The sequence below is a fragment of the Melozone crissalis genome, unplaced genomic scaffold (genome assembly GCF_028551555.1).
Source record: "Melozone crissalis strain CALT ecotype California unplaced genomic scaffold, PUWL_Pcris_2 ptg000009l_1, whole genome shotgun sequence".
Lineage (NCBI taxonomy): Eukaryota > Metazoa > Chordata > Aves > Passeriformes > Passerellidae > Melozone > Melozone crissalis.
This window is the reverse complement of record NW_026535787.1, coordinates 1,960,104-1,986,977: the sequence shown is the minus strand read 5'-3', so window position 1 is coordinate 1,986,977 and position 26,874 is coordinate 1,960,104. Positions and strand designations below refer to the sequence as shown.

The window sequence follows — 26,874 nt, the reverse complement described above, 5'->3', positions numbered from 1 at the left end:
GGTGATCCCTCAGGGCCCCTTCAACCGAGCGAGCCTGTTGGATTCTGACACAGGAGAGAAACATTGAGGACTCAAACTAAAAAGTTCAATATCTAACCTTTGCTCAGGCACTGAGAGGCACACTGAGGTGCTGATCCTCCTCTCAGAGACACTTCCATGCCCACTTGGAAGCATGGCACTGTCCCAGGCAGCCGGATAATCCTTGAGGCAAAGCAGCTTTGTGGGCCGGCTGGAGCCATGGCGCCTCAGACAGGCCGGCCCTCACTGTCCCGGCTGCCTTAAGCTCATCTGAGCTCAGAGAACACGGCCAAAAACGTTCCCTGAGCCCCAGTGATCCACAAATGGTCGTGGCAGCACAAGGAGAGGGGGGAACAGAGCAGGAGAAGACATCCCCTGGTGGGAGCCTGCCTAGGGACACAGGGTAGGCTGTTCTTGGAGATGGGAGCTACTGGAACGTGGTTTTACCATGATTTTTATTCTCTGCCCTCATATCGGAGCTCACACACCTGCACTTCTCCTCCTCTGCTGCTCCTGTGCTTTGTATGGCCCACCCTCCCTCCTCCCCTGCCCTGCAGCCACATGGTCAAAAAGAAATCACCACTGAGCTCAAAATGTCCCCATTCATCAAACGTCAAAAGCTGGAGCAAAACTTGGTTTTTAATCAGAATTTGGCTGAAGTTGACCCCTGCACTCACAACCTGTGAGGAAGCAGCCGACGAGCAGATGTCACTGCTGGATAAGCCTCGTTTCTTTAGGAAGCTAAAAATGGAACCAGCCATCACCCTCATCTATGTTTAGACCCAATATTCCAAACAATTCCTCTATTTGCAGTTCTTTTTTTCCTCCCCCTCCTGAAGCGATCTCTGGCAGAAGAACGAACCAGCTGCCACGGAGAGCAGAAGTGAGTTAAAAGCTGAAGAAATGCAGCGCTGGTAGCAGAGGTGACGCACCAGCTGGAAGCATTCCAGGTCACTGCAGCCTGGCAGGCTCTCCACGAGGACATCCCAGCGGATCTCGGCGGCACGGTTGGATTTTTCCCCCACGTATGCAAAAGCCATAACTCCTATGGAGCCAATCATTTCACGCTGGAAGCCCTGCAATTCATTTTTTAAATGCTTTGCCAATCAGGTTATTATGTTCAAGCTAAGGGAGGAAAAAAACCCTACAGAAAGACTTTTCATGGGGAAAGCATTCCGCTTGGGATTTTCCTTGTCTTCCTGTGCCAAACTGGCAGGAGAGCTGTATAATTACAGAGCTTTTACAAACAAAATTAATGTACAGCAAGTCTGTACATGGCCACCCTCCCATCCATGGATTTTATGGAGAACAGAGCAAAAGGATGCCAGTTTTACTTCACTATGAAACCACTCTCCCAAATCAGGAGTATTTTTAAGTAAAATCCCTGTGTGGTACCACAGACTGTAGTCCTCCCTTCCATTTTACAAGGCAGGCAAACTTCCCAACACAAGAGCCACAGAGAACAGGGACAGCATCCCTCAGATCTGTGTTCCCACACAGGGATCAGGATGCAGGATGCCCAGGAGTGGCATCAACACTTAGACAGACACAGAAGGGCAATTATGGATGTTGTTAAACATAAAACCTTATTTTCTTATCAGCCTGACCAGGAGACCCTATATTTTTAGACTGAAATATAACCAAATACATGTGTCAAAAGGCCAATTCTCAAAAAAAGACACCTTATTGTATATTAAAGGTTTATTTCCCTTTATTATAGCACATCAGTCCCCCTAAGATCCAGAAGCAGCTTCCAAGAATCCTCTGCTGCTGTCACAAATGTTCATTCTGTGGATCCTAATTTCTCTTTGTTTCCCCTGTCACATTCAATATATCTCCAGTTCATGAATTATAGACTTGCCTGATTTCCCTAACCTCACCCAGGAGTCTAGAGTAATTCAGGAACCCAGCAGACACTGGGGAGGTCCAAGTCCTGGATGCTGAGACTCCTTCAGGATGAGAACAGACTGAGGCACGTCATTCCCCCCTGACTGAGCTGAGCACATTCCTTTCCCTTAATTTTCCTCCAAAATTCCACTGCTAGCAATTCACCCTGGAGGTGCTGAGGAGATGAGGATGACACACGTGTGTGGATCCCTGGAAAGTGTCCCAGGCCAGGCTGGACAAGGCTTAGACCAACCTGGGACAGTGGAAGGTGCCCCTGAGTGGCACTGGATGGTTTTTAAGGTCCCTCTCAAACCAAACCATTCTGGGATTCTGTGACATGATTCAATTATTTCCTATTTCCCAGCAACGTGAGACACATCCCCACTTGCTCCAGAGTCCCTACCCAGATTTGGTTTTTTTTGGAAACAGAACAAGAGCTGTCATTTCAGCAGCACCCCTACAACACTGGGATCATTGAAGAATTTACTCAGTGACCTTTCAGCAGCAGATAAGCACACACACTCCTTAAACATTAACTCCTTCCAAACCCATATTCATTTCAGCATTTTTTGGACATTCACACAACTTCAATTTGGAGCAATAAATGTCAAAAACATTCCACTGCTTTCTTCAGCCTGTGAGAAGCTCAGCTCAGCAATTAAACCACGTGTGTGGAGTTAAACACAAGCTCTAGAGCTGCTGCACTGACAGCTTCTCTCCAGCTCTTCATGGTCCTTTGCCATTGCAAGAGGCTTTGTTTTTATTGCTTTGGGTGGTTTAAGTCATCTTATATATACTTCCTTGGCAGTTCTCTTGGGGAGAGGGAAACAATTTTTTAAGAGGATTTTAAATTATTTTAATCTGAAGAGCATTTATAAACATTTCCCAGTATACAGCAAGAACAATCTCTTGTTGGTGGTGCATTAATCCTGGCGAGCACTTGAAGGGCAGAAACACAATGGGGTGAAATTGTTACAGATGGCCTCAGGGTTATTCCAATACTTGAACAACTGGAATAATGGGGTGGAATTAAAAACATGGGCCCAAGCTTAGGAAACGCCTCACGATAAGATCACGGTGCCCAAAAAGAGGAACACAAAACTGTTGAAGAGGAGACACTTGTGGAAATTAAAAATGAGCCTTGTAGAAGCCCAAGAAGTGCTTCTAGCCCAGATGGAAAAACCATCCATCCTTTTCCACTCAAAAGAAATAATAACCAGCAGGAAAAATTATCTTTCTTCCATTTGGACAAGTAAAATTTCACAAGGTTACTGTACAGAACAACCAAGAACTGGCAAAATGGAAGAGAGATAATCTAATAGGCCTTTTCTATCTAATTTTTATGATTCTTATGAAAAATGACCTGAATAAGTGAAGTTATTTGCCCTTGTCCTCTTTGTTCATATTGGATTTAGTCATGAGGGAAATCCTGCCAAGGATAGTATGTTTTACTCAATTTACTACCCTTTGTGATTGCTCTATAAAATATTGAATACATGATGGGAAAGGTTATGGAGGTTTGGGGCGGGGGTTTTTGCAATGGAAAAAGAAGGAACACATTGAGCACTTGCCGGCAGTAAAAATGAAGACAACAAGAACTGGTGGAATTTTCAGAGAACAATGTTTATCTCTGAGTCCACGTTCAAAGGATTGCATTTAACCCCAATACGGTATAACTTTTAAAAAACAGCAATTGAGTATTAAACAAACAGCCTCTTGCAACATTTCAGTTCCAAGTAGGTCACAAATAACACTGGAGTCAGAAGCTCCATCTCCCTGCTGCACAAACTCTGTAATTGCCAGGAGCTGAGGTTTCCTTTGAATTCCCAGTATTTATTATCCTGCTGCTCGGACTCTCGCCGTTAATCACACGCTTGCACCGCTCCTGCTATTACAGCAGAAGGCAAGAAACCAGAACCTGCTCCTCCAGGCTTTGCATTTGTGGAGCTAACACTGAGCTGTGGAAGCCACCCCCAGCCCCAGCATCTGTGCTGACAGAACCTGGGTCACGCTCAGTGCAGCCTGTGAGCCATAAATAACACGGAGAACTCTGGCAAATCCCAGGTGCAGCCGCTCACCAGCAGCACCAGCCCCTGCCCGGGGACTCCAGCACACTGAGGCTGTTTTCCTGAAGCTGTAAAGGCCAGCCATAATGGTGCAGGGTCTGTGCAATCCTGGGAACGCACTGTGTTGTAAGATTCCAGGCAGAAGCTGGGGCATTCCTCCCTTACCACTCAATCCTACCCCAAAACCGAGAGCCTGGGAACTTGCAGCCGCGCCGGATTGCAATAAGTGGTGTCAAAAATTCCAAGCAAATGAGTACCACATGTCTGGGAAGCAGGCCCTTTTCCTGGGCTGACCTTGGAGCTGAAGGGCTGCCCCTTTCCTGACAAAAGGATTGCAGGAAGAAAAACATCCCAAGCGCTGCCGCGTAACCACGCGGGTGGGATCCTGTGCCACAGAGAGCGCGAGTCCGGGGTTTGGGATGGGAGCAGATCCCATTGCTCAGGGGCTTCCCCAAACTCTGAATGGACACAGTGGGTCTTGTTCCCTCACAGGCTGTGGGATTTTATGGGGGATCCCATAAATCACTGCTGCTGCAGCATCCATCCCCCATGGATTTATGATGCTGCTCTTGGGATGGGCGCTGGGAGACAGAGGCAGAACAGAAGCCCTGACTCACCTCATGGAAGGAGATTTTGTGCTGCCATTGCAAAGATGGACATGCCCCTCTCCAGCTGTGGCAGACATGAGCATCACAAGGCCTGGAAATTATACATGTTACTCCTTAACCTCGTTCACAGCAAGGTCCTCCCGACCCTTTACTTGGGATTAAATTACACACATTTACAAAAACTAATTGTCTACAACGCATTCCAATTACAAGTCTAATTATACTTATCTAACTGCGGCCTGACCGACTTGGTCTGGAATCAAACCATGCTTTTTGCTTTATTCCATATTAAATTGGGCTGAAAGGCTTTCTGGAGCTCTGGAAGTTCAGAAATAGATAAAATAGAAGCATCTGAAGACTGAGCAGATAAAAGGCCAGGCCAACACAGAAGAGCTTTCCAAGTGCACATCAGAAGGATCTATCAGGATTTAATAAATCTTGGACTCAATATCTTTACTTTTGTTTCCAAAAGACCAAAAGGAAAAAAAATGCTCAGTCCCAAGCTGCAGGAGGATCTTTCATCCAAACAGAGGATTATGTCAGTCCCTCCTGATCTTGGAACATATAAATCCATTTTGCACTACTTTCCTTTTTGGAGGCTCTGAACAAGTTATCAAAACCTTGCAGTAACAATAATAATTACAATCAAACAAACATGTCTCAGTGGGTTTAAAGCAATATGGAGCACTGTGCTCAAAGGACAGCAGTCAATGGCTCCACATCCAGCTGGCAGCCAGAAACAAGGAAAACAGGGCTGGTACTTGGGCTTGTCCTGTCCAAAACCACCATGGATTACTTGAGTAGCAGCACAGGCTGATGTTAAGAGGAAATCACAGGATGGCTTGGGTTGGAAGGGACCCTAGAGACTGTTAGAACTCCAACCTGGCCTTGGGCACTGCCAGGGATCCAGGGGCAGCCACAGCTGCTCTGGGCACCTGTGCCAGGGCCTGCCCACCCTCACAGCCAGGAATTCCTTCCCAATATCCCACCTAACCCTGCCCTCTGGCAATGGGAGCCATTCCCTGTGTCCTGTCCCTCCATCCCTTGTCCCAAGTCCTTCTCCAGCTCTCCTGGAGCCCCTTTGGGCAGTGGGAGGCTCTGGCCGGCCAAGGGAAGTCATTAATGCCCCAAAGTGCACACAGCACAGGACTTGGAAAAATCAGGTGAGGAAGCTGAACTTTGGTCTGGCAAGGAGAAGACCAGAGCCAATCCAAGCCCAGCCTGCAGCCCCCTAAGCAGCAGCTACAGAGGTGCCAGTCAGAGACTGTGAGCCCTGCAGGAGCTTCCCAGGCAGCCCTGAGCATCCTGCCCGGGCATCAGGGTAATTCCAGGGAGGAAGGGACGGCACTCCCTCCTCGTGTGGTGCATGGACTGTGCCCAAGTGAGCATCAGCCATGCCCCACGAGAGCAGCCTCAGCAATTAACACCCTCTTCTCACCCCTCAGCTCCCTGTGACAGAGTTCATCCTGTAAGGAATCACAGCCTGCCTTTCGTTTTCTGCTCGGAATTTGCGCCATCTCATTTACTCACGATTAGCATAGATGATCTAATATTCCTCTCTGATCTCAATTCCCAGCAAACCCATCAAATTCAATCTCCCTTTTTTGTACACACGCTACAAAAGCTCGAGTCATTACAATTCCTAGCCGGTTCCACGCTGGTGTAAACGAGAGAATGAGACCCTTAAATTTCCAAAGAGCTTGAAGGCAGCGTTGCATTAATGAACCTCCTGGAACAACCATGTGCCTGTGCAGAAGAATGCCAGCTCCTTGTACGGCAGCCTTTGAAGGTCTCTCCAAGGAGGAAACGAGCCATCAGCCAGGACAAATTCCCCAGCTGGCTTTTGATGGATCACAAGACAAACAGATCCCTACGAAGAGAGGCTGAAATGGTTTTACAGGGCCTGGCACCCCTGACCTCAGCCCTGCCCTGTCCTGCCCCACTCACACAGCCTGAGAAAAACCCCTTCAGGTGGGCACACAGGATTTGGGGATGCAGAGTGGTTGTGACAAAACCCAAGCACCAAGAGAGCACTTCAGTATCTGGGTAGAAAAGGGAGGGGGGAAAGCAACATTGTTCATGTCATTTGATGTTTATCTTCCAGCAAACAAGCTGAGACACACCTTAAGATTCACATCTTATAGTTTCTGAAACAGTCTGAAAGAGAGACTTGGGACAAGGGATGGAGGGACAGGACACAGGGAAGGGCTTCCTACTGCCAGAGGGCAGGGATGGATGGGATATTGAACAGGAATTGTTCCCTCTAAGGGTGGAAAAGCCCTGGCACAGCTCTGGCTGCCCCTGGATCCCTGGAATATCCAAGGCAAGGCTGGATGAGGCTGGGAGCACCCTGGGACAGTGGAAGGTGTCCCTGCCATGGCAGGGGTGGCACTGAACAAACTTTAAAGTCCCTTCCAACCCAAACCATTCTGGGTTCTGTGAGATCACCTGTCAGATCCATCCTGCTGCCGACACCCCAGCCTGCTCTGGGAGAAATCTGTTCCTTTTCTCAGGAATTCATCAAGTGGGAAGCTGTTCTATGAACACAAACACTTGTGCACCCCACTCTGTATTAATCTGAATTCCAGTTTCCAAGGGGAGCTTGACATTAGTTCCTAGCACACATCGCCACTGAAATGTATCATTCTTTGTTTGTCACACAATAAAAAATTAAACAGACTCTCAAATTACTGATTAGATGCCATTGCTTAAATAAGTGTGCACAGAAGCAGTGGCCAAAATAAAGGAGGTCTAATTTTAATGAAAGGACAGCAGTGTACAACTGATATTTGACCAAGCAGGGAGCAGAAATTTCTTTCAGGAGAACAAAAGCATTACTTTAAAAAAACCCCAAAACTTTATAATCAAATGTTTTAAATCAGCAAGCTGGGATTCTTGACTTAAATAGAAATAAAATCAGCAATAGATTTAAAAAATTGATTTAAAACCAGAAGTAACTACATGAAATTACCATTTCTTCTCCTGGCAGACAAAGCTCCAGGATCCCCTTTGGCAAGAAAATAGGAAATTTTTAGAGAAATTGAGCATTTAAAATAAATTATACCTATTGCAGCCCTTCCCCATACAAAATACAATAATAATCCAAAATATTGTTTAAGGAAAGCAATAAAAGGAAAGCAAAAACTACCTTCAATAGGATGGTAAATGGTCAAATGCAGCTCTCCCACCCTTCCCCACCAGGAATGCAGTCACACACAGGCTGGGGCTAAACACAGGAATACAACAGGAAAAATTAAACTGGGTGTAACAACAGCAAACAGAATGGAAATGGAATCCATTCAGATCCTCCCTCCCACTATCAAATTCCTTGCATGATGACTGTTGGAGGGGCATAAATTCAAAATGCAAACATGCAGAAGATAAAAGGTGTTGGTTCACTGCCACTCTGCCTTTGTAGGGCTGTGTGAGGCACTCGAGGAGTTCGGAGCATGATAAAAAACTGCTTTTTCTCCAGCTCTCACCATTACTTTGAGTGGCACCAATGCCAAACCCCCGAGCTGCAAGGGATTCTGTGCCATATAATCAACCCCTGCAAAATTTCGATCCAAGAAGCCTGGAAACAGCCTTGCAAGGGAAATATCAATAATTCCTTTCCAGGGACTGGGAAAACAAAAATCCAGACAAAGCACAGATCTTGCTCCAAGTCACACAAGAACTCAGCTCCTGTGGCATGCACAGTCCCTGGCCTTGATGGCAAACCATCTCTTGCCATCTCTTCTCCTTAAATCTAAAAAAATACCTTGGCTCGCTGCAAAAGAGTTCATTTCCAAGAGAGAAAAACATAACTTTGCCTTTGACAACTGTTTTTCAGACTGAAATATCCTCCTGAACAAGAGAATTTCCCATCCTGGAAAGGTGTGAAAGCTCTCCAGCTTCCCCTTGCCAAGTTTTAATCAGTGCAATCCAGGACTAACTTCCCCAGCCCAGAAAATGGGAAGGTTTTGGGTTTTCCCAGTCCCACAGTGAGTGCTGCTGAGGGATGAATAAAACAGGTCAGTTCCACTGTGGATCTGCAGCATTCCAGCAGCTCCATTCATAATTCATGCTTTTGACACATCTACCTGCTGCTTGGGAAAGATGAGCACACACAAACATGACATGGGCAGAGCTTTTTCCTTCTTTCACTCTCCCAACAGAAAAAAAAAATAAAATAAAATAAAAAAGGAATAGGCTGAAGAAGCAGAGTAGGGATTAATCCCAGAAGAATAAATTTATTGCTTGCACACAAGCCCCTGGCTGTCCAGAAGCACATGTGTACCCTCAGAGAAAGCAAGTCTTACATATTATTTTCTGAAGTTCAACATGGTCGTTTACCTTTGTAATTATCAGTTTGAAACTGTAGGGAAAGAGAAATCTGTGGGAAGTGGGACAGAACCATGGGAAATGGGACAGAACCATGGGAAATGGAACAGACATCCCAGGGAAATGGACAGACATCCCTGGGAAATGTAAACAGCCAGGAGTGTTTAGGTGGTTCCAAAGTGAGTGTTGTCAAACCAGGAAAACTTCCTAAATCTGCTAAGTGGGGGAAATGGAAATGGGAAAGTGTTTAATTCATACAGTCCCAGAATGGCTTGGTGTAAACGAGAGAATGAGACCCTTAAATTTCCAAAGAGCTTGAAGGCAGCGTTGCATTAATGAACCTCCTGGAACCTGGAACCTGGAACCTCCTGGAACCCTGAACCTCCTGGGTGGGAAGGGACCTTAAAGATCCCCCAGCTCCAACCCCTGCCATGGCAGGGACACCTTCCACCAGGTCAGGTTGTCCCAATCCCTGCCCAGTCTGGCCTTGGGCACTGCCAGGGATCCAGGGGCAGCCCCAGCTGCTCTGGGCACTCTCACAGGGAACAATTCCCAATTCCCAATCTCCCATCCATCCCTGCCCTCGGGCAGTGGGAGCCATTCCCTGTGTCCTGTCCCTCCATCCTTGTCCCCAGCCCCTCTGCAGCTCTCCTGGAGCCCCTTCAGGCCCTGCCAGGGCTCTGAGCTCTCCCTGGAGCTTCTCCTCTCCAGGGGAGCACCCCCAGCCCTCAGAGCATCCCCATGCCCTCCTCTGGGCTCTCTCCTGTTCCTGCTGTGTCCCCAGGGCTGCAGGAGGGCTCTCACCTGGGCACAGGGACACAATCCCCCTGAGCCCAGGGCATGGAGGTTTCCAGGTGCCAGTACCCATGGGCAGGGCGTGCCCAGCCTTTCATCCCTCAGCACCCCAAATCCTGCTCCCCAGCCCAGCCTGGCTGTGTGGCTCACGCTGAATTAATCCCATGGGGGCTCCCTCTCCCCTGAGGGGGCACCATGGCTGTTAGCACACGGTGACGAGCTGGGGTCACGTCGTGGAACACTCCGGCGTGTGCAGTGTCACGCTTTTACCTTGTCTGCAATTAAGACCATTTCATTGTCTCATCAGGTTCCCTGTGATACCCAATTAAGTAATAACACAAGGAAAGTGCTCTTAATTAATGAGGAAAATGCTCTACAAGCTAGACACAGGTGTGTGTATCTCAAGCAGGGCCTGAAACAGTTGAACAGATCATTTAATCTTTATTAAAAAAATCCCCACTCAAATTTGTATCTAATTACCTCAATAGCAGGAATCTTCCTGATTTCTTCCAAGGGGGTTAAATTTCTTTGCAATATTCAACAACCAAGTGGTTTATAAAAGACTCAAATTAAAACTGGCACTTGGAGTGCAGGAGTGATCACAATTTACACATGGTTATTCTGGACATGGAGCAAATGGGTTTAAACCACCTTTCTCCTTGCAGTGTTTTTACAAAATCAATCTCCTCTATTGATATTGAATTCATGTTTATTCCTACACCAGCTCTGCTATTTGGGTTGAGCTAAATGAAAGCCCATCCCCACTGTTAGATTAGTCAGGGCAACATCTTTTAAAGAAAGATACTGGGAAAAGGCAGAATATCATTCTGCCTTTAAGACTCAAGTCTTAAAGTCCTAAATTCTGACTTGAGGAGCAGCAATTGCAAGGAGCATTATTTGCAGGGAGTGAGGCACATGAAAATCTGCCCTTGCCTTTCTCCCCAGATCCTCAGGCACAGTCACCTCCCCTGGGAGAGCAGCCTTCCTCCTCTTCAGCTCTTTCCTCCCTGGATAGCACAAGGAACCAGCTTTCTAGAAACTCAAATCTTATTCACAGCACAATGAAAGCCTTTGATTTTTCAAAAATACTGTAAAAAAATTTCAAAGTACCTATCCAGGCTACAGCAGCCTGTCCAAAATCTTCTACAGCAGATCCCTATGGGGAAAGGTTGATAAAGAGGACAGAGCTGTCAACCTGTACTTTCATAACCTCCCACCCTAGTTTTTCATCACAAGGTTCTTCCCTAAGCTCTGCATTTCCTCCTTCAGCTGCTCATTTTCAGCTCTTGAAAGTTTTGGCACAAAGGAGGCACAGAGACAATTTTTTCCCTTTGATCAATCACGTCCCACTGTTCAGAAAACAGGCTCCAAACCATTAATCTTGCTTATGTTACCCAAACGCTTGCTAGGATCTCATCTCTCCTATCATTTATTTAGCACTGAGCCCCCTGACAATACATCTGAGGTATTCTTAGATCACTTCAAACATCAGTCAGGCCAGGATGGCGGGGCAGAGCTGGCAGGGATGAGTGTGAGATGCAGACAAAGGCTGAGCAGTGCACGTGGCACTGCTGGAAACGCCAGGGACAGTGCCCAGGGAGCACAGGGATCACCTGGACACATCCAGGCACCACAGATATCACCTGGAGCCACAGCATTCCAACAGAGGCTTTGTCTTGCTGCTCAGAGCATTCTTGTGCACTGTTTTACCTGGTGCTGGCACCCATTGAAACTCCATTTTATACAGTTCCCTAAATTAGCGTGCAGTGGCCAGAGGCGAACACTTGGGATGGGATTGATTTGGGGAGAATCAATTAATAATATGTAATAAATAATAATTGCAGAGTAATTGCAGGGGGGTGGTGCAGCGCATCAATCCCTCCCCTAACTGCTCCTGTGTGGAGACCCACCAGACAATGATCACATTGCCAGCCAGCCCAGGCTCCCACAGGCATTTTACAGCTTTGAGACGCTCTCCCATATAATGGGGCAGCTGGGGAGCAAAGGAGGCTCAGTGGGAGGTTTAGATTGGATATTGTGAATATTCCATCCTGGAAAAGGGCTGTCCAGCCCTGGCACAGCTGCCCAGGGCAGTGAGGCCCCGTCCCTGGAGGGATTTAGAGCTGTGTGGATGTGGCACTTGGGGCCATGGGGCAATGGTGGCCTTGGCAGTGCTGAGGAATGGTTGGATTTGATGGGCTTGGAGGGCTTTTCCAACCTTAACAAATCTGTGATTCTATACAGGGAAATATATTTATCATATAAATAGAAATCTTTTTAACCTTCACTCCCAGCAAACCAATTGCATTCCCATGTTCCCCATGTGCTCCACAACATTTTTGGGCTTGTCTCCAGCTCCAGTTAATTTGAGCTGTATCCCAAACCCACCCTTCCCACTGTGCCATCCTCCACAGAAACGCTGGACTAGGAGGAGGTGGTGATTTTAATGTTTAATGATTTTAATGAAGTTTGGCCCATGAAATAAAAACTGATGTTCCAATCAGCAAACTCCATCACCCCTGTGCCACAGCCAGGGGTTAACAGTGCTTGGTGCCCTCCCGCAATCCCTTCTGCCTGGGAAGAAAACCCTGGCCACAGTTTCATCATTTAAATGTCACCAACAACCAACCTAATCCTGACAAGAACATGCCCTGCACTGGTCTGTACAGTTTTAAACAAAAAAAGATCAATTTTAGAGATGGGAAGTGCTCTTTTCCTTGGATCATTCACCCCAAAAGGCAGTTCACCTTTAAAAGGTTGTCCCTTTAAAACTTCCTAGGATGCATGGGAGGGCACTCAGTGCCTGGAATTTTCTCCGGGATGCTCCTGCAGTCAGACTCTGCCTCTGACAAGCCAAGCAGACCCAGCTCTGTGCTTCTCTGTGTGTGTTTTTCTAGTTCTCAGACTATTTCTGCGTTTCTTCCGTTCCCCTACAACTTATCCAGGAGCTATTTCAGGATGCTGAAATGGAAATCATACCCAGGAAAGTCACAAGCACCAAATATAGAAATGAAATCTGTTCTCTTCTAAATATTTTCTTGCTCATACACCTAAAAACTAAAAAAAAATTTAAAAATTAAATTAAAAATTGCTTTTTTTGTTGCAGCATCGCTGCTGGTGTTTACACACCCACCAGCTCTATAATCCCTTTGAGCACCACTGCCCATAAAACAACTTTCTCAGAGCCCCTTTAGGCACTGGAAGGTGCTCTTAGATTTCCCTGGAGCCTTCTCCTCTCCAGCCTCCCAAAATCCTGCTGCATCCACTGCTGGATCATTGGAACCCTTCTAAAACCCATCCACTTGACCACAAGAACCCATTTTTAATGTGATTAATGCAATATTTATTTGCCAACATCCTGCCAATTCTCTCCACCAGAGTATCACTTGGTTCTAAAAATCCTCCCAGGTCAGAATTTAAACAAGAGCTTCCCTGGATCCACCCCAGAGGCTCCAGCAGGACCAGGGTGAGTTCTCAGTGCTGCTGCTCTCCTTTGAGCCACTTAATTGGAAACAGTAATTTAAGCACAGGCGACTCAATTTGATTTAATTTCCTAGTGATGACAAAAACTAGCTACCTATTTAGGCATTATTAACTTCAAATCAAGTTGAAATTAACTTGGCTCTAAGTAGGAGGCAGATCTGCTCTAACAGGACTGATTTCAAACCTTTAAGCTCCCCTTTATTCATTGGGGTCTGGCTGTCTCGGGGTGTTCTTTCATTTTTAAGAGATGTTTATTGTAGACAGAATCCTGAGTGGGTGCATTGAAATCAGTAACCTTTGGAAAATGGATTTCCACAACTTTCCTGATTTATGGATTTATAGAGACACAAGTTTTGAGAAAGTAAACAACCCAAAGTGAAAATCCACATGAGAACACAATAGTGTCTTTAACCTCTAATGATGGCTTCTCACCCATTCTGTATTCAGGCTGTATTCAGAAATGAAGCCCAGGTAATCCGGGATGATGGACATGAAACAAAATCTTTTAATTTTCCACTTTATTTTAGCATGTGAGAACAGAATTGTGAGAGTTTGCTAATAATTGCATTATGGACACAGTGCCAAGCAGGAATAAATTATCCCTGTGTAGAAGAATCCCTCTAAGATGAAACACTGAAGGAAAAGCAATTTTAATCGATCAGCTCGATTTTTCAAGGCTTTTTTTTGTTTTGGGAAACAAAACTGGCTTTAAAAATAATGTACCTACACACATTTTTCTTGCGAAATTAGAGTGACACATTTATCTTGAAAAAAACTATTTTTAAAGGCTTCCAGCTCTCTTCATTCCCTGGGTTATCTGATAACACCCTGCCTTCACTTCCCAGTGTTAATTGGGTTTGTTCCTGCACTCCTGTGTGCTGCCTACAAACACAAAAACGAACCAAATCAGGCAGAAAGCATCAGGGTTAATTACAATCAGCACCAAAATCTCGAGTGCTATTTGTGGCAGCAGTGGATTTTCATCTGCTCTCCGAGTAGGAGCCACTCAGTAAAACAAACACAGAAGGGAGCTCAGGAACTGTGTCCCTACGGATTCAGGTGCTTTTTGGGAAGGCTTTAAAAGCAGCCTCTGAATCCTCTGTGCAGAGTCTCTGTTTGCCCAATTTTGGGGGTTTTTTTAACTCTATCCAGCTACTTGAAATGAATGCGAAATGCCTGGGGGTTTTATAACCCCTCATGCTGCTGATCCTTCCCACTGTTAGGGCTCTGGCAGGAAACACAACTCCCAGCAAAGCGCTCCAATTAAAGCAGATTTCCGCTCCCAGCACCCGGAATAGACTCTGGATACTCCCCAGTAACTCTAAAATGGAAACTCCCATTCAATTATTTCAGTGTAGAAAGGTTTGCAGACAGCACTGATACCCAGCGAAGCATCTTCATGGGAACACAGCTCAAGTAAATTTAATATCTGGGGTTTTTTCTTCTCTCTCTTTACCTAATGGCAATATCCCTAAAAGTACAGCAGCTCTTGGTGTCTACCTTGAGGCAGGAAAAGGAACACTGCCCTGTTTTCTCCCCCCTCCATGTTCCTGGAATCTGGTATCTCCAGAGGGCAGGAGGAAACCAAAAGGCAAAAAATAAGAGATTGTTTTACCCAATGCTCTTCCCACTATATTTGGGTAAATATGAACACCCACAGAAAGCAAGAAATATGAAAAAAAAAAAATCATAAGAAGATAAAAATCATAGGGAGGTCAGGTAAAAGCTAACCTAAAGTGAAGGCACAACTTCCTGCAGGAAGAAAACTCCACGACCCATAAGCCCCACGGCTTATCCTGACAGCCAGAAAATCCTGATAACTCCAAGAGAAACATATTCCAGAATGAGCTCCCTGCCTGCCCCAGGAGAGAACTCTGCTGAGGTCCTTTCAGATTGAAAAACAAGATTGTCCGGGAAGCAAAGCCCAGCTAATCCTGGCTGCCAGCACAGTCCTGGGGAGAGAGGTCTCACGCGCAGAGAAGATTCAAATCAAGATTATTTGCACAGATCAAAGGCCTCAAGTGCAAACCTGAGCAAGGGTGACACCAGAGCTGATGTCACACAGACACATTTCCATGTGGCAGGGATCAACTGGCTCTGAATCCTGTCTAAGACTTTAAATAAAGGAGCCCAAGCACAACCTTCCCATTCCTGCATGTGGCAGAGAAATGGGGGGAATTTGTCACTGCAGCACCCTCCAATATTTAATTTATCTCTCTCTGCAAGTACAGACATTGCCAACCCTTTTTGCCCCATTCCAAATGGGAAACTGAGGCACTGCTTATGCAGTTTGGAACCTGGAGGGAGCTTTGGGGCATGGAAAGAAGCAGGTGCCAGTCTTCCACCATTGGATCACAAGAGCATCGTTGATCCCTAGCAAATTATGAGCCACAATACAAAAAGTTGGAAATTTGGGTTTTCTGGCAGGGAGATCTCCCCTGAATAAAGAAGTCGAGCATGAGGCTGAAAGTTCATCCCAAAAAAATCTTCGCTGAAGACAATTCTGTTATGTGGAATTTGGTTAAAGCCTGAAACTCTGGCCACAAACAGAGGGAAAAAAGACAAGCATGAGGCTTTGTGTCAGGAGAAGGGGAAAATACACAAGCTGCAGGGAACAGGATGGAACACTCGAGTCAAGTGCCAGCAGCGTCAGTGAAGAGCATCAGGGAAACAGGAGAAAGTCAAGGACATGCAGGGAAACACCCATGGTGAAAGTCACACCAAGCTCCACATGTGGATTCAGTGCTGGCAGGGAAGAACGAGCTTGGATTAGGGAGAAAAATGGATTCCTGCTGCTTTCTCCAGGCTGTGCTCAGAAATCCAGCCTCTGCAAACCTGCTTTGTGGATCAGCACCGCGGCCTCCAAGAAATACTGGCTGCCATGGGTTTCCTCTTCAACACTGCCTGGTCACTGTGGCCAGGAGAAGGAGCTGCATCAGCTGAAGCCAGGCAGGTGAGCAGAGAGCTCAGGGATCCTGGAAAGGAGCTCCAGGGAAAGCCCAAGGCAAGGTTTGGCAACCTTCACACTGTGCCATGCCAGGCTCTTCCTTCCCACTGGAGCAGGCTGCCAGGAGAGGAGCTGCCTCCCAAAGCAGCAGGAAGCTGCTTCCAAGCAGGACAGAGGCTTGTGCTGAGCCTGGAGCTCGGGGAGAGGCAGGAGCTGCCAGCTGCAAATTCCTCCTGCAGGCCAGTGCCTCCAAATGCAGTGCTGCCTGCTCCACGCTGCATCCACGGGCTCCTTGCACCTGGATCCCCGAGCTAAAGGATGCAAGAGGAGGCCCCCAAAAAATCCCGGAATTGAACAAGGCTGCACGAGGGATGAGAGAATGTTTGGGTTGGAGTGACGGAACAATACTGGAGGGAAGGGAGAGAGCACAAATTGCAGAGCCAGCGCCTTCCCAACTAATAAGACACCTTCCCAGATGAAAGTGCTGATGCATCCAGGAAAGGCACAGCTGAACACAGGACAAGGACACTTAGAGGGGGAAATGAGGCACAAAGTCAGACAAAAAAAAAAAAAAAAGAATTTTCTCTTGCTATATATGGATGTAGGGAGTCTGGATAACAAGCAGGAACAAATGAAATCCTGGCCAGCAGGAAAGAAAAAAATGAGCATGTGACTGGACTTGAAAATTATTAGTGCCTCTTCAGATGTGAAAGGAAGAGATGGCTGCAATGCATCCCTGGAAAAAGGTGGGAAGGCTCACCTCTCTGACAGCTATCAACACTGCAGGAAAAGTGCATTTCCAGGGCAGAAACTTGCTGTGTTTCAATGGGGGAAGCTCTGGGAAGCACCAAGACAGGTGAGTTCATACTGGGGAAAAACCCCATGTGGGGTTTGGGAGGGGACAGGAGGGATACAGAAACTCTCCTGCAGCAAGTAATTACAGGAGATTAGCTTCCCTAAATCACGGGTGACAATTTGTAACACCAAGTAACTGATTTGGGCCTTGTTACAAGCAATAAAGCTGCAGGAATCACCCGACTGGAAGCCTTGACAGAGCAGGAAAAGAACAGACTCTCATTTAAATGTATCTCAGTTTAGTAATTCAATCGGGACTGCAAAATGTTCTTGATTTCAATAATTGATTTTGACCTGTGTGGCATTTGTGCTTTACAGTTATCATCTTAACAAAATATCAACATAATCACGGGCTCACAGAATCATCTGGGTTGGAAAAGACCTTTAAGATATTGTGAGTCCAACTGCAATGAAAACTGGCATCACCTGATTTTCCACAAATGCAACACAGCAGAGGGAAAACGAAGGAATTTGCATATAGATGATCCTCTCACTGAGTTTCAAAGTGCTTTTGGGATCAGAAAGGAAACAGCTCCAGCGTGAAGTTTGGAAAAGCTTCTGGGGCAAATCAGAGACTGAACTCCCCTCACCATCAATGGGAGGACACCAGGAAGATGATTTAATAATTTACATAAAAGCAATTACAGGACACAGCCAAAATGAAACCACATGGATGAGTCAGGACCAAACTGTGTCAAACCAAAAGAGCCTGGTGAAACCCAATAATGACAAATGGAAGGGCAGGGTACATTGTGCAGGTGGAGAAGTCCCAGCTGGGCTGATGGACAGGAGAAAACAACCCTGAGGGGATACTGGATCACAAGTGAAATGTTAACAATACAGGGGAATTGCCAAAAAAAAAAGAAAAAAAAATGTTAAAAGGCAGTTCAGATTGTTTTAAGAGTGCCATGTGGAAAGCAGCATTATTTTGTTTTATACAATGCTGACAAGGCCACGCAGTGCCAAGTCTGAGGAGAGAGAGAAGTAAACACACCAGAGTACAGAGGAAAGCTGAGGGAATAATGGAGGGATTTGGATACAAACTGATCCATAAGAACACAGTAAAGGGCTGTGCCAGCCCAGGAACACAAACTGGAGGAGGATGTGACATGCTCCCATCAGGGACAGCAGAAATAAGGGGATGGGTTATAAATAAATAAATAAAATAGCAAATAAATAAATAAAAAGCAAAGCATCTTCATTTCCCAGAGATCTCAGCATCCCAGGATGGCTTGGACTGGAAGGGACCTGAAAGATTATCCAATTCCATCCCTGCCATGGACAGGGACACCTTCCACCGTCCCAGGCTGCTCCAAGCTCCATCCAACCCAGCCTGGAAAAATTCCAGGGATGCAGGGGCAGCCCCAGCTTCTCTGGGCACCTGTGCCAGGGCCTGCCCAGCCTGGCAGCCAAGAATTGCTTCCTGAAAGATCTAAGATACTGGAAAAGCTTTTAACCAAATTGGTTAAGGGTTCACTGCCAGCTTCCCGAGCAGGCTGGCACCTCTGAGACGGGGAGACTTTAAGGGAAAATTAGAAATAAATTTGTTAAGGATGCTCCAGGGACACTTCAGCTTGCCTGGAGGAGGGAATGGACTGGAAGGTATCCCAAGGTCTCCAGCAGCTCTGCATTCCACTGTGGAATGATGCCCCAAAGCCCAGGATGTTTTACCATGGAGTCCTGCAATATTCCAGACACCAAAAGGGCTCATCTGCAGTATTTTTCTGAACACAGGAGAAAATTTGGAAGACAAACATTTCTAACACAACTACATCAGGGGAGGGCAAAATGACTCAAGTAAACACTACCGTGTTTGCCAGACACGAGCTCTGGACAAAACAAGGGAAAACTGAATCAGGCTGGGTCTGGGCTTTAAAGAACAGGAGTGAAACCAGTGAGAGGCAAGGCAATGTTATGGAAAATAGGGATTGTCAAGCAAAGCTGAGGAGATCCATGGTGCTAAGGTGAGTGCTGCAGTGTGACAGGCCATCTTTTGAGGATTTTTTATCCCCGTTAAAAAGTGGCCACTGTGTGTGTCAGCACAGCGGCTGAGCAGGCTCAGGGCTGGCCCAGGCACAGATGAGTAACAACAGCACTGGTGGAAAATCCCCAGCCCAGGGAGCTGCAGTGGGGCTCTGCTGGGCCCAGCCAGAGCCCAGAACCATCCCAGATCCCCTGGAATGCAGGGAACAAGGTGGGAAAGCCAGAGCCCCTCAGACAGAACCTGCCCAGCACTCCCAGGCAGTGCCCCGAGTTTGACTGCACCACAACCAAAGAGCACTTGAATTAAGAGTGGAATTAAGAGTTCATTCCAAAGGGAGAGGTTATTGGGTATCAGAGGACCTGCATCCAGACAATAACTGGCTTTTGGAAGCAATAATTAGAAATTAATTGAAGTGCCACCTTGGGCAGGGTGAGGAATGAGGCAGCCACCACCTCCCTGGGCAAGCAGCTGTGCCAGTGTTTTTCCCCCATAAATTTTCCCTTATTTTGTCCTTCTCCCCATGCCCAGTTCTGCCCCGCTTGCTGCAGATGTGCCACCCTTCAGGAACCCCCCAGGCACCCACCCTGTCCCTGGCACCTGCTCCAGCAGCAGCAGCACAGCTTCCCTGGAAAGCAAAACCACGCGGGCAGGATGCTGCTCCGCCGTGTTTGCTTTTCCAAGGGATCCAATTTGAAACACTTCTTATACAAAGGAATATTTCCTTGAGCTCCCAAATCCATATTAAAAGACCCAGCTAACCAAGAAAGTTCAACAGCTGGGATTTGGCAGAGAAAAAGAACCCAGCTCTCCAATTTATGGCACTGCATTGTAAGGCTTGAAAACTTGTGTTGTGAATGCAAGGCAATACAAGAGCAAACAGGAAAAATATGTGGAAAGCCATAATTTTGTAAAAGCCATTAAAAGTCTCATTAAGTGACACCATACACAGAAAGCTGAAGAAAATGATTTGTAGAATAAACTGCTACAGAAGCAAATGTTTACACAGGGACCTATTCCAAAGTAATTGCATTTTAAATGCTCACGAGCTTCACACAAAATGCTTTTCAGCAGGGAAAAGCCTCTAGAACCCGTCTGTCCAAGGACTCTTAGAACCTTGTTTAAAATAACCCCAAAAATCCCCTTGTCCATTAAAAAGCGAGTTATTATTGGCTATAAATCCAGGTGTACAGAATTGAAAGGAAAATTAAGAAAAAGAAGACCATGCTCAGAACTTCTCCCCAGTCCTCAGGATGTGTTTTGCAAACTCAGGATGGTAAAACCCATTCGTTATCAAATTTAGGGAGCTGCTATCTAAGAGCAGAGAAAGCAGCAGCTCGAGCACGGGGCTTCAATTTGTGGCAGATAAAGAGCCTGGTGCCATAAAAGAGGCAAATCTTTTTTATTAAGCTCTACAGCAAATTAGAAGGAAAAACCCTGCGGACCCCGAGATGTTATGGTCTATTTTAACTTCTGCTGCAGTCTGCAATCTTTATCCATTCTATCAAAGAATTAGACATGCCTAGCAGGCATGATGCCATCTATTCTTTTTTCTTTTTTTTTTTTTTTGCCAGTTTAGTACTTTTCCTCTCATAAAATACTCTAAGCTTGTCTCCAATAATCCTCCCAAATCTCTAACCCTTGCTGAGACAAGGAAGGCAAAACCCATCAGCCCACAAACACACTTCAGCTTCAGCCTTCCTATTGAGAGAGTTACTGCACCAACCCCAGCTTTCTGCTCTAAATTCTCATTTTTCCACTCTCCACTTTTCCACAGGACCCTTTCAGACAAGGAAAGGAAGAGGAGACAGGGTGAAGCACAAATACAACCCAGAGGAGGGGAATGGGGTGTGTTTTATTCAGCTTTTATAAATCCTATGACGATAATCTCCTGAATGGTTTGCTGGGGAGCGTCAGCAGGCCCACATTTTATTTTTTTTTTGCCTCCCAGAAAGCACAGTCACTTGAAATTCCTGTGCAATGCTCAGGGTTTTCTGCACATCCATAGTAAACAAAACCCAGAGGAGCTCTGGAAAATTTATCCGAGTCCCACTCACGCTGTAAAAAATCTGCGAGTCTCCGTCATCATCAACAGAAGCTCCTTCCCTACGTGGGTCTTATAAATAAAGAGCTCCCAAAATTTCAGATCTGCAAATGCTGGATATGCCTCCATAGAATTGCCAAAAAGATCCAAAAGCTGCATCTCTGCTGCCTGGGATCCCAATGGCAGGTCTGGGATTGCTGCCTCACACGCCCATGGCACACCTGTCCTCAGCAAAAGAAAATCCCAGAAATTCCCAACTGTTGCTGCCCAAAACAAACATAAAACCTCACCTCAAGATTATCCACCCAACAAAGCACTTAAAGCAGAGCATAACATGGAATATAGATCATAGGTATGTTTGTACATTGATTTTACACTGATTTTACTGTCTCTCTGCCCAGCTGGGCAGGTAGGAAGTGCAATCACATCCTGACTTTCTCCTAAAATCAGGTTTACACAAATTTTACTGGGAAAAAGTTCCCCCTGGGAGGGTGCCCAGAGCAGCTGTGGCTGCCCCTGGATCCCTGGAATGTCCAGGACCAGGCTGGACGGGGCTTGGAGCAGCCTGGGACAGTGGGAGGTGTCCCTGCCATGGCACGGGTGACACTGGGTGGGCCTTAAGGCCCCTCCCAACCCAGATCCTCCTGGGATTCCATGAATTTCCATAAATAAACACAGCCCTGCCACTGACATTTAGGGATATCAGTGTTTGTGACACAAAAGTAGGAACAAAGTGATTCAGCTGAGTGGAAGGAACAAGAAAGTGACACAGTATAAACAGCTCTGGAGAACTCTGTCTGTCCAGCTGGCATTTGAGTCCCATGGAAATAATTCCTAAAAAATTATCCCCACTTTTAAACAGTGACAGATCAAGAATCAGTATTTTTTTTTTTTAATTCAGAGACTTAAAAGACCATCAACAGGTAAAAAAGCAGACAGGTGGATTTCATTTGTGGCCACCGAAACAGAAATCTTCATCCGCACGGCACGAGAATCCAGCAGCATCCAGGGGGATCAAGGGGTTGGAATTTGGAAGCAGCAGGAAGAAAATACCACAGAGCATGCCAGGAGCTGTTTGCCAGTCAGTCATTCCACACTGAATATTCCTAGGGACCGAAGGTGAGCAGTGCTGGGTTTTAAGCAGCAGATATTCCTATGGACTGAATATTGGCTGAATATTCCTATGGACTGAATATTGACTGAATATTCCTAGGGACTGCAGGTGAGCACTGCTGGGTTTTAAGCAGCAGAACTGAGCCCAGCAGATGAGGAGGATGAGGGAGGAGGGAGCAGGAGCAGGGAGAGCACAGGGAGAGGCTCTGGGAATGGCAGAGGAAACACAAAGTACACGGAGCACTGGCGCTGCTGCTGCGGAAAGGGAAACCGGGGAAACCTCTGCAGATGCCATCAGCCCCAAAGGCAGGGCTGGGACACAAGCGGAGCTCCTGACCCTGCTGAGGGAGCAGGGAGCTCCCAGAGGGAGGTGACAAAGCTGTGCTGCCCTCCTGACAGCCCCACAGATGCCCTGCAGAGCTGGGAATGCGCTCAGCGTTCCTGGAGGGAGCACCTGAGGAGCAGGGCGAGGAGTGCCAGCACACCTGGAGCCAGAGGGAGCTCTGGGCACGGCAGGTGACATCCCGATGTCCCACCTCCCTGCCAAGCCCCCACAGTGCCCTGGATCCCACACACACCTCCGGGCTGGGCTCAGCACAGGGTCCAATTCACCCAGTTCAATTATCATCGCCATTGTGCCTCCAGTGCAGGTACTGCAGCCCTTCCACTGAGCTGCTGCTCCAGAGCGTCCTCACCCTGCTCAGAAATGCTTTCAGCACCTCTCTGCCCTGTTCTTTTAGCCCTTGGATCATGAGCACCAGGGAAACTTCACTCGATCCAGCAGATTTTCACCCCCTGGGCCGTTCCCCTGCTGCAGCGCAGGCTCAGCACGGGGTTGGACAGGTGAGCACCAGCCAAGGGCAGAGAGCAGCTCCACAGATTTCTCCCTAAATCACTGTATCCTGGTTATTCCATGTAAATTTTTCTGCAATTCAGGATTTTCACTCCTTACTCAAGGAACTTACTTCCTCAAGGAATATTTTCTGAACGAACTCCAAACACATTTTGCTCCCAGTCCCTTTGTTCCAGAGGATATATATCCACCTATCCTAATATCTGAGAGTGTATTCCCTTTGCTGACAGCCAGGAATTTTAATCAGCTGAAGAATATACCCCAAACCCCCTAGAACTGGACAATAACATCTGTAACACTTATCCCACCTTCCCTAAAGTAAAGCACAGGGTTTGGGAGAGAAAGATTCCTTCTAAAAACCGTCAACATTTGCTTTGGTAAATAAAAAGTTGGGATGCACAGCAGGGTTAGTTGGTATTTGCAACTTACAGAACAAAAGTTAATCAGATTTAACACAAATTTGATGCAAAATACACAATGCTGGCTGATATCAGTCCTTTTAATAACTATGTATGTATAACAAAAATAAACACACAGATCATAGTTGTTGTTTGGGTTTTCTTTTTGAAATAGACTCAACCATAAGGGTCAGGAGAATCCACGAAACAGTTAAAATTCAGAATCAGAAAGAACTGGAGGAAAAAAAAAGAAAATAAGCATTTGGCCTCTTCATACTAATTTCCTTTTTCTTTACATTGCTCAACATCGCTCCTCAATTGGAGTTCTAATCAACAACCACTTCACAGCTCACATTTTATGAAATAATGCAGTTGATGCAATCAAGTCCAGCAAAATGTTTCCCTAAAGATGTTTCCATCATTCACATTCCTTAAAAAAAAACACACACACACACGCAAAAAAAAAGGCTCTGACTTCCTCCATCACTATTTAGCAGCAAAAATAAACACACCACTGCATCTTAAATCATATTCTGATTAAAACAGAAATATAATCTTTCTGGGGTTTCTTTCTGCTTAGCACAACATGTCTTTGTCCAGGAGAGGGGGGAAAAAAATACCCTCAACCTGCTCATTTTTCTGCACTTGACAATAATGAGCACCAAATAAATGAAATTCAGCCTATGGAAACACAAACCATAACCCAAAATCCCATCACCATGTGCAGTGAGGGGGCAAAAACGCCCCCAAAAACCCAACCCGGCGCAAACCCTCTTTCTGCTAATGAATATTTATTTCATTTCCATACTTCCAGGCTCCCCTGCTTTCTATAAAGGACTGGAACCAAGCTCCCTTTTGGCATTATTCCCCCACAATATAGCGATGGACTCCGCTGCCCTGAACGCCACAATGCCAACAGCAGAGCGTGCGAGCAATCATCATTAAAAAAAAGGGAAGGGGTGGGGGGGAGAACAATCCACATTTTCATAAAAACCCGACCGGAACAGGCATTTCATCCAGGCACAGAATCTCACCGCCGCCTTGCATTTCCCAACCTGGACGTCCCTGCTTTCATTCCTGTGGATGCTGCGCCGGCATCCCCCCGCTCCGCGCAGCCTTTAACCATTTTATCCCCGTTTCATCCCGTTTCATCCCGTTTTATCCCCGTTTTATCCCCGTTCCCCCCGGCAGGGCTGCGGGACGGGCTCAGCCCGGAGTTGCCGCCGCTGTCCCCGCACCTCCCGGCCCCACGTGCCCCGGGCACATTTCGGGGGTTCGCCCGTCCCGGGGGCACCCCCAGCCCGGGCATCCCGTCCGGGGCTCCCGGGGACGGGCTGAGCCTGGAGCGGGGAACAGCCCTGGGATGGGGGACAGGGATCGTGCCAGGGGGGCACAGCGGGTTTGGGGGCAACAGGCTGGGCTGGGGGCACCGCCGGGGCATGACGGGGACACACGGCGCGGTGCGGGGATAGGACAGGGGGACACCCGGCAGAGCCACGGGGAGATCGGGCTCTGCAGGGACACGGCGGCGGCTGCAGCCCCGGGGGACACGGGGGACTCGGGGGACACGGGGATCAGGGGCTCCCCCCGCCCCGGGGCTCCGCTCCGCGCTGCCCCCGCCCGCGGCTGCGGGATGCTGCCCCGCCGCCCCCTCCCTGCGCAGCCCCCTCCATCCCCGCCGTGCCCGCACGCCGCCACCCCGTTCCCGCCGCTGTCACCCGCCGCTGTCCCCCCTCGCCTTCCCCTCGCCTTACCTGCGGCTGCTCGGGCGGCGGCGGCCCCTGTGCCGGTGCAGCAGCTCTCCCTCTCCCTCTCCTCCTCCTCTTCCCGCTGCTCCCGCAGCCGCCAGCCGGGAATGGGGGGGGTAGGGGGGGCAGTACCACCAGCGGGACCGTTACAGCCGCCGGCGCTGCGGGGACTACGGCTCCCGGCATGCTCCGCGCCCTGCCGCCGCGGCCTGCCGCTGGCCGCTCCGCGCGGGGGGTCATGAGTAGTGTAGTCCATGCGGCCGGCGGGGGAAGGACATAAGGCGACAGGGCCCGGACGGGCGCGGGGCGGGCTGGGAGGTGTAGTACGACAGGGGTAGAGCCACCGGGCATGGCGGGAGTTGTAGTTCAGCGGTGCGTGACGGGAGCTGTAGTGCGCGAAGGCTGATGGGAGGCAGAAGGCCGCGACGGGAATCCCACCGTGATGCGCCGGGCGGGGCTCCACGGCCATCCGCGAGCTGATCCCGGCTCCGGGACACCCTTCCCGGGTCGTCTGGGGAGCCCAGGGCCGCGGGCCGGGAGCGGGGAGCGGCGGGGCCCGGCCGTGCTCGCCGCCCTCACGGAGCGCTGGCCCCCTGCCCTCACGGCCGCAGCCGCCCCTCACGCTGCTCAGGGCAGGACTGGAGTGTTTGGGAAGGGCTGGAGAACCCCCTGGGTCTCAACCGGAGACTGACACTCCTCAGATCCCTCACAACAGCGGTTCCGTGTGTTTCGCTGTTGGTTTTGGGGGCGATGTGAGCTGTGGGTGTGGAACGCCTCCCCCGGGAATCGGGGAATGGGGACCGGGATTCCCAGGGTCCGAGCCCTGCCCTGGGACGGGACGAACATGCCGGAGGGCACGGCTGTCCTTGTGCCTTTCTCCTGCAGGATTCCAGCGGGACACGCTCAGCTACAGGAAAAGGAGCCTCCGCTGGGATTTTGGGCTGTTTAACCAGGTGCACACCCGTCCCCATGGTGGGGATGACAGGAAGAGCAAATTCTGTCCCCACGTTCAGCTCTGAACCCCCTGAGCTCCCGTCTCCACAGCTCCCTGGAACCTGGGGAGACCCCCTGTGGAAGACAGGGATTTCCTGAGGCGTGGGAAGAGCTTGGGAAATTCCCAAAACGGGGGAGATCCCCAGCAGGCAGAGCTGGAGGAAAAACAAACCAGAGGCATCGAAGTCCATGGATTTTATTAAACAACCCCCAATTGCTATGGAAAATGCGGGGAAATCCAGGATCTGGCTCTTCTGAGAGTGTATTCCCACGTGGAATCCTTTCACTGGCTGGAAAACATTTCCTGGCTCTTTGGTCACCATCTCCACCCAAATTTATCCTATTTAACATTTTAAAAAATCACACCCTAGTTGACAAAAAATAATAGACAAAGCCCACCCAAAATCTCAAAACAGCACTGTTTCCTTCCCAAGAGGAAAACCACAATGGAAAAGTTTTGACAACAATTAATTCCAATTAATGTCTGTACGGAGAGGCAGCCCAAGCCAGTGGATAAATCCAAATTTCAGCCCAAATTCTCAGGGAACTTTTTTCTGGACTTGTGGCAGGACAAAATCTCTGGCCCAGCCGGATTTCCAAACAATTTTCCTGATTTTGGGAATATTCAGCAGCACCGGGATGTTTTGCAGCCCCACAGCCACGCACAAGGCTGTGAGTGTGGGCTGGCTGAGGAGGTGATTCCCTTTTAACTTCTTTGGGATCATCCAGCAGGCTGCTGGATTAATTTAATTCCTTCTAAAA

General features: G+C 48.0%; 1 protein-coding gene across 2 annotated transcripts in view; it reads right to left on the bottom strand.

The window, feature by feature from the left end:
* FAM168A (family with sequence similarity 168 member A) overlaps positions 1 to 25,217 on the bottom strand; it is a 120,448-nt gene extending 95,231 nt beyond the window's left edge. The window contains exon 1 of one of the 2 annotated variants that reach the window (XM_054270269.1): positions 25,126 to 25,217. The gene's annotated coding sequence lies outside the window, so the exon portion shown is untranslated. Of the gene's footprint in view, positions 1 to 24,370; positions 24,441 to 25,125 lie in introns of those variants that run through there. The other variant, XM_054270270.1, reaches the window with a different exon arrangement.
* Positions 25,218 to 26,874: the final 1,657 nt, after the last annotated feature.